This window comes from Columba livia, unplaced genomic scaffold, assembly GCF_036013475.1.
Source record: "Columba livia isolate bColLiv1 breed racing homer unplaced genomic scaffold, bColLiv1.pat.W.v2 Scaffold_127, whole genome shotgun sequence".
NCBI lineage: Eukaryota > Metazoa > Chordata > Aves > Columbiformes > Columbidae > Columba > Columba livia.
The window spans coordinates 1226994-1235335 of NW_027043024.1; positions in this window are offsets into that span (position 1 = coordinate 1226994).

Consider the following 8342-nt stretch of genomic DNA (forward strand, 5'->3'; position numbering starts at 1 on the left):
GGAAGGAATCCTTCACCACAGAACGACGGGAAAGGTACAGGAACACGTTACTCTCAGATAACAGACTCTGTCACCACTCTTTCTCTTGCTGACCAAAGTTCAGACGGTGTTGGAAAACAACAACAAAAAAGCAAGATGTGCTCCTCAGGGAGCACATTATATCAGCCGTTCAACACTAAGCCCAACTCCCATCTGAACCTCAGGATAAGAAACGCCGTCTTAAACTTCCAGGAGAAGGAAGGGCTGTGAAATGGCAAGACCAGAAAACGTTCATGAAAGCACGGCCATTCAAGTCCACAGCCCTGATCACAGATCACCTGCCTGTTACCTAAGGCAGGATGTTCTCAGCTGATTTGCGGCCACTGACATCTGGAAAAGAGCACAAGGTCTCTTGTTCTTTAGCACTGAGCACGGAGGTTGGAACGGGATCTGGGAAGAAAACCATCTACAGTCAGTCTGGTTTCATTTGAGGCCATCAGGACAAGTTGAGTTCACATTCACCAGGAACCACAGCAGGTCCCACCCGTCCCTGCAGACCCCAACAGCGCTCCTGTGCAGGGTCCCGAGGAGCAGTAAGCACAGAACAAGAAACCTCCCTTCCAAAGAAGCCCCCAGCTGGCTCTTGAACCAAGCTGCACAGAGCAGCTGCTGAGAACAACCTCTGCCACAACTGCACCCAGCTCTGCCGTCTGCACAAGGAGACCAGCTCCTAAATGATCCCCAGCCCTACAGACACAGATCTTCCCCAGGGCAGGGATGAGGAAACACCAGAGTGCACAGACACCTGGTCATTCAGTTGAAGCTGCTGGGGAGAAGGACAGAGGACTAGAAAGAGACAAATGAGACAAGAGAGAAGACAGAGGAACCCAGAGAGAAAGAAACACACAGGAAAAGGATGAAGAGATGGAGAGATCAAGGCAAAAAGGGACAAGGAGCCATGATTAGACAAGGAGGAAGAAACAGCAGGGCTGAGGAGCAGGACAGAGGGATGGGGAGTGGGGAGGAGGAGAAGCAGGAAGGGAGTACAGAAAGACAGGGAGGGGGATGTACAGATGGAGAGACAAAAAGAAAGGCAGGGAACAGAACAAAGGGACTGAGAAACAAAGCAAAGTTCAGATCAAAATGAAGAGACTGGAAAGGGAAAACATGCAGCAATGAGCTGGAGGAAGAGGAAAAGAGGGCTGAGGAGCAGGAAAGAGGAAGAGAAGACAAAGAAAAGGCAGAGCCAGCTGGACAGGGCAGATATAGTGAGAAGGGATGGGGCCGGGAACAGGCAAGGAAGACAGAAAGACAAACGGGACAGAAAGACATCAAGAAGGAAAAGGGGCAGTAATCTGGACAGAGATGGAGAAAGAAGCAGCAGGGAAAGGGAAGACAGGCAGAAAGACAGAGAGGGAGCAGTAGAGACAAACAACAATAAGAGTTGGGTGTACGATAGAGATTGGGAAAAAATCCTGGGGTGGGCAGCAAGATGGAGAGGGAGTAAAAAAGAAGAGGGGCAGGAATAGGCGCAGGGAGCAGGACAGAGGGATACCGTGAGAAATGATGGGGCACGGAGCAGGACAGAGCAACAGACCAGAATGACGACAAAGAGAAACCAGGGATGGTGAGAACACAGAGGGGTGGAGACGGAGAGGGAGATACGAGAAACCCTGCACAGAGATTCAGAAGGGTGGAGGAATAGGTGAGGAAGCAGCAGAGGGACAGAGGGAGAAGAGATGAAGAGGAAGAAGGGCACAGTAGGAAAGAGGAGGGAGCAGGGAGGGACTGGGACACAAAACAGGGTGAAATGTCCCCAAGGGCCCAGGACTCACCACACTTCCTGCTCTCTGCACTGCCAGGCAAGCTGTGGAGTTCAGGCACTTCTGTCTGTGAGAAATGCAGTTGTGGTTCGTGCTGAGATGTTTGATGTTTACAGATACAACCAAATGAGGCTTGGGCTCTGAACCTGGAAAAAGGAAAAGGTGGTTAAGTTCTATGTAAAAAGTCCTGAAACTTGTTTATGAGGTTATATTGATAGAGGGAGCTAACATTTTCAGGGTTAACCAACCACATAATAAGGGCTTACTAACGAACTAACACTTGAAGCCACATAATGAGTATCTAGTTTAGAGCCACATGTAACCGGTTGTGTTAAGAAAAACCAGAACCTCATCGAATGCCGAGATCAGAAGTTTTACAGCACCAGCTGTAACCTTGAGGAGACAAGACAGCCAAGATTTACAGCAAAAGGGGGGGCAGTCTGGTTTCGGTCGACTTGGCAGCTTGGGAGACCCATAGAGACCATAGAGCCCATAAAGACCATAGAGATCTGTAGAGTCCCATGAAGACCCATAGAGACCACAGAAACAACAGAGTCCCATAGAGACCACAGAGACCCATAGAGACCATAGGGCTCCATAGAGACCATAGATACGCCTCCTCAAAGCCACCAAGTGACACTACGCAGGCGCAACAGGGGAGGGTCAAGGAGGAGACTATGGAAATGGTTCTCTGAGATTCATTTTAATGAGAATTGGGAAAGGTTATGAAAATGTACAGGCATTCCTGGGGTCATTATGAATATGTAACACCTAACTGTATTTAAGCACACCTCCTATTGTTTCAAGGTGTGCGTGTTGGGTGGAGCAAATCCCCTGCGCACCCAGCGCTGTTTTGCTTATGCTCTAATGAACCCGTTTAAGGAATACAATTAAGGAATTGGATTAAATGTTGTATATCCATAGAAAAAGCCTAAGTTATTTATTTCATTGCTTTACAACAAGTGATCGAATCTGCTATAGGAAAGTTCAACCACCTCCTGTATAGCAAAGGATAAAAGAAAGTATGGATTTTTGTTGCATTTAATCCGTAACGCAAGTACCAATTAAAAACACATTAGCAGTGGGTTCCTTCAAATATTCCCTGTGAAGGCAGTTCCTGGCACAATTATATTAGCGTTCTTACTATTTTACAGGAGAAACACAGGGCACGGCTGATTTTGCCCACGTGCAGCGCAATGATCACACGAGTGCGATGAACCTGGTGAAAGGCCCTAGAGAAGGAAAATCAGGCTTCGTGTGCAGAGCCAAAAGAGAAACCCTTTTCAAACAGTTCAATTTTAAAAAGCTACAAGGGGTATAAAGTAGAAAAAAGAGCAGTGAATGTGTATAATGACACAATTAGATGGTTTTTCAGTTCCATGATGTGCTCTTTTACTAAAACGTGTCTGCTGGAGTGGATATCCTGGACACCAACAGGCGGGTTCCTGGTGCTGTGCCCATGGTGATTCATCCACTGTGGCCGTGGGTGTCAGGCCTTGATACAACAGACACAAAACCTTGGGAGGGAGGTGATCACAGGAAAATGCTTAAAGATAATGAGCTAGCAGACTTGGTTTAATCTTTATTTAAAGATACACATGGCTGCTGTCTTTTTTCCAGTTTAGCTAGGACGGGCTCCAACATCCAATATTAATTCTAATTACAATACATGACAAAAATTAGGGGGGAAAGCTTTATTTTTACAATGGTAAATACAGTCTAAGTCGTAATTAGGGAAACAGATAAAGGTGTGTAACAGATGAGGCACAGACTCTCTTTAAGATGTAGAGAGACACTTAATACAAACATAGGTTTGCATTTGAAACATCAGGTACCTCTGTCCTTAATGTACCGATCCCGTACCAATCCCTCTGTCCCTGATGTACCGATCCCGTATCAATCCCTCTGTCCTTAATGTACCGATCCCATACCAATCCCTCTGTCCCTGATGTACCGATCCGTATCAATCCCTCTGTCCCTGATGTACCAATCCCGTATCAGTCCCTCTGTCCCTGATGGTTCATGTCCCACACAGTCCTTGCTCCTTGTGTCATTCCACCAGCACTTGTTCTCACGCTGTGACCTATATTAACATATTTCTGAGCTGTCGGTTTAAGACGGTGTAAAAACTCAGTGGGAGACTCCTCACGATCCTGTTTAATCTCAGAAGGTTTTGGCATATTTACAGCTTTAGGCACAGAGTGTCTAATCCCGTATAAAATGCACTGTCCATAGCAATGCAGCCTGTCCCCCGATATAAGGATATCAGGATCCCACCCTGGACTGACCAAGGGACAATTTTGATCTCATGTTCTCTGTGTATTCTACACCAATAGCTGTTCTTCAACAAACCTTTTACTGGTTTCCATTTCTTTCCCTGATTGTCCTTTTTCAAAACAAATGGATCTGAAGGGGATAAATACAATGCATATGTAACATTATGTATTGTGTAATATGCCTTATGTAATAGGCAATATATGATTTAAAATATATATCTTACTATATATTACATGTAGCGCATTACTATACTACACATCTCAAAGTATACCCACCTAGACCTGTGCAGCATATTAATGTTATTTACAGTGGCCGCCATTAACTACAATATTCAATCGGATTCTCCCTGGTTGACTCCCTGTTGAACAGCAAATGATCCTTTTCCAATGTCAGAAAATACAGCCCAGGGGGGATTTCTCCCGAATCCCTCCTGTCGATTGTCCACTGCCTACTTCACAATCACATTAACAGACAATTGGTGAACTGTAAGTACTGGACTATAAAATCACTCAAGACAAAAGTAACAACAACAACAACAAACCACTAAAGACACAAACAATTATACAATTGCTAAGGCACAAACACCAAAATCACTAAAGGTACATTTATCAAATTACTGTTCCCTTGTTTTTCTCTTTCATTTATTGTTTTCTCATTTTTCTCTTTAATTTTTTCTTTCTTTCTTTTTCTAAGTTCCCCAGTTTACCAAAATGCGCAGACGCGAATGCGCAGACCCAACGCGCTGGTGTCGCCCACGTCTCGCGCAGGCAGCGTGCCAACCCAACCAGACAATGAAAGTGCCTTATCTCATTGATGGGGTTTTACCCGCGTCCCGAGCTGGTCCGAGGATCTGTGGTCCCTTCCGGGAATTCCCCGGTGCCGGCACAAGGTCCCAGAGATCCTGGGGTCCACGGGAGGTCAGGCAGATCATCCCATCCTCGTTGCCAGAAAATGATACCGAAAAGTCAGCAAACAGACTCTTTAACACTGTTTTGAAAGTGTTAAAAAGCAGGCACTTGTATTACAGCGCACTGGGGGATCACTCCTCTAATCGAGCGTGCATTCCGCTTTCCTCTGGTTTTACATATTGTGGAACTCCTCAAACAGCAAAACACGTCAACCAATGTTACAGACATCTCGTGCTCTTTCACCAGCACGTGCAGCAGCAACGAGAAATCTGGACTCTACACTTGCCCTTGCTAAATTTCCTCAGGTTATTCCCCGCACAACTCTCCAGCCTGTCCAGGTCTCTGATGGCAGCACAGCTCCCAGTGTCACCACTCCTCCAGCTTGGTGTCACAAAACTAAGGCATCTGAAATGCCAAGGGCTTAGAATGCAATCAAACCGTGTTACTTTATTATTTTGCCCGTAAAGCGGCACGCGATAGCGAGAGAGTAAGAAAACGGGAAAGGAAAATGAAACGGGGAAAGAAGAAGGAAAAGATGGGAATGAGGACTGGTTTACCAGCAGGTGAGTTCCAAAGGCGTCCCTCTGGTGTCCAGTCCCGTGGAGTCCTGCCGGTCCTCCGTGGTGGCTTGGGATCCTCTGGTGGGGAGATCTCAATGACGTCCAGTCAGGAACCATCTTTATACTTCTTCACCCCCCCTCGCTCCCATTGTTTCAGGCCAATCTCCGCCTTTGTTTCTCAATCCGGGCTTAACTGCACAGGCTCGAAAAGTCTTCGCCTCTCTTGCCAGCGCTTGTCTGCGCCTGCGTGGCCTGCATTCAGGGGTATCTCTCTGGTCCATCGGGTGGCCTCAGGACCCTAGGCGAGCTTCTGGGCATGCTCTTTTTTGTTGTCCTTTGTTCAAGGGAGCGGGTGGGGGACAAGGTGTGACTGAGGCTGCAGGTAAGAATCCATCTTCTGGACGGCAGCGATTGTCCCTGGGTCAGAGAGACCCGTCTAACAATCCCTTTTAGGAGGTGGGGGCTGGCTTGGCTGAAGCAGCATGCAAACTCCACACAGCAGCCAGTGTTAGCAGTAGCCTTCCAGGCTGGAGACACCTGTGCACCACAATGCTTCTCCTCAGGCCTCTCTCTAAGTCACTCTCAGTCTGTTCTTGGTGGCGATGTTCAGGCAGATTCTGGTTTTGGACCGACTCTTACAGAGCTGGAGCAGATTCTGAGAGTTTGCTGTTCCAGAAAGGTTTGGCTGGTGCAGCAGCTGAGAGGTAATGGCCAGCTAGGATGGGTCCCCAGAGGGATGCTTTGGGACCGGTGGCACGTGCATCTCCCTAACCAGGCAGTAGAATGCGCTTTGGGCCCGGTAGAAGGAAGGTGGCAGAGGCAATGCATTGGAGAGCTGGCAGGCTAAAACTGGGAGTTGGATGAGACCACCTCCTTTAGCAAGTGAGTCACTGAACAGCTCACAAGCACTGTAATAGCGCACCTTGAGAGAAACTTGGTTGTCACTAAAGGGGAAAACGGTAGATTCTATTGCTGAAAACGGACTGTGTGGTTTTGTGAATGTGGCTTCAGCCTATTTCTTCAAAGGAGACTCATACCTACTTAAGAAAACTCATGACGATCATGTTGAAAACAAAGAATCAGCGTGGTGAGGCTGTCAAGTGGCCCTTGGTTTGTCCTGCAAACAACCTCTGAATGCGGATTCTTGCAGGTGTAGCGGAGCAGGCAGCAGCATCTGAGTAAAGCTCTGGGGGACCGGGTCCTGTGTGCTGGGGACAGCTTCCCTCGCCATTCTCTGCTCCCTCCTCCTTCAAGCAGGGGCTGCCCCAGGCGCGCACAGCCAGTCCCAGCCGGGCCCGGAGGTGGGTGTCTCCATGACAACCGCCCGGGCTCTGTGACGTCATAACCAGAGGCCATTGTGACGCGGGGGTCCCCGCCCTGACCGTGGGGGTATTTAAGGAGCGAGAGCCCTGGGGTGCTCACTCCCAGGAGAGCAGCTTCTCAGGAGCAGCAGCTTCTCAGGAGGCAGCATCTCCCCTGGGTGCCCGTTGCGGCTCTTTGATAGAGGAGACCCAATATGCCAACTGACAAGGAGGTGTCCTGCTCCTCCTCCTGCCCGCAGATCAGCCACAGCCTGGGCCAGCACACCCTCCAGAGCACCTGGGTCACCCCCTCGGTCCAGGAGCGCTTGCAGGACCACCATAAAGGTCCCCAGGAGGGGTCTGGCTGGCCTCGCAGCACCAACAGCGAGGCAGCAGCAGAGGCAGAGTGCCCGGCACCTGCCCCACAGGGCCCCACAGCCGACGACGCGGCTCTGTGGGACACAGCCCAGCGCATCGTCAGTGAGGCCGTGCGCAGGGCTGTGGCTCAGATCATGGCAGCTGGCCAGGAACCAGAGGAACAGCAGGACCTGGCCCAGCACATGGACCTGCAAGATGAGAACAGCAAAGAGGCGTGCCAGGGCGGAGACACCATCCACAGCACCTGGATCAACCCCTCGGTCCAGGAGCACCTCCGGGACGTCCCTGCAGGTCCCCAGGAGGGGTCTGGCTTGCCCAGCTGCACAGACACGGAGGCGGCAGCAGAGGCAGAGCGCCCGGCACCTGCCCAGCACAGCCCCACAGAGGACGATGTGGACCTGTCAGACATTGTGGAGTACATCATCAGTGAGGCCGTGCGCAGGGCTGAGGCTGAGATCCAGGGACCTGGCCAGCAACCGGTAGAACAGCAGGACCTGGCCCAATGCACGGATGTTCCAATGGCAGCACCAGCACCTGCAGGACTTGAAGCCATTGAGGCTCATTTGGCAGGAGAGGATGAGAGACAGGCCAGCACAGCCCCTCTTGTCCCAGCTGCAAAGGAGGAAGAGGAGAACACGGTTTCTCCAATGTCTGCAGAGCATGGGGGAGAGACCAGCGCAGACATTGCCTGCCCAGCGCAGGGCCCGGCTCCACGGCAACGGCCTTCCCGGTTCAGGAGGGCGCTCCGGGCTCTGCGCAGGGCTTTCCGCTGCAGCTGCACCGCGGGACAGCAAGAGGAGTAGAGACGTGACCGCGGTGTTCACCTGCCCTGAGGACATGGTGCTGCCAGCCTCTGCTCGGCCTTGGATTGTTTTCAAAATCAATAAAGCCAAAAAAAAAAAAAAAAAAGACAAGTTTTCCCCCTGTGCTCCTCTGTTCCTGCTCCATCTCGGGACAAAGAAGGCTGCAGGAAATCTCTGTCCTCGGGGTGTCCCGGCCTTGGTTGCCGGAAGCCCTGGGCTGGTGCTGCCGCAAGCCGGCAGTCTGGCTGGATCCCCCTCAAGCTCCCTTCCCACTCGCCTGTCTCCAGTTCCAGTCCAGGACTTGGAACATTTG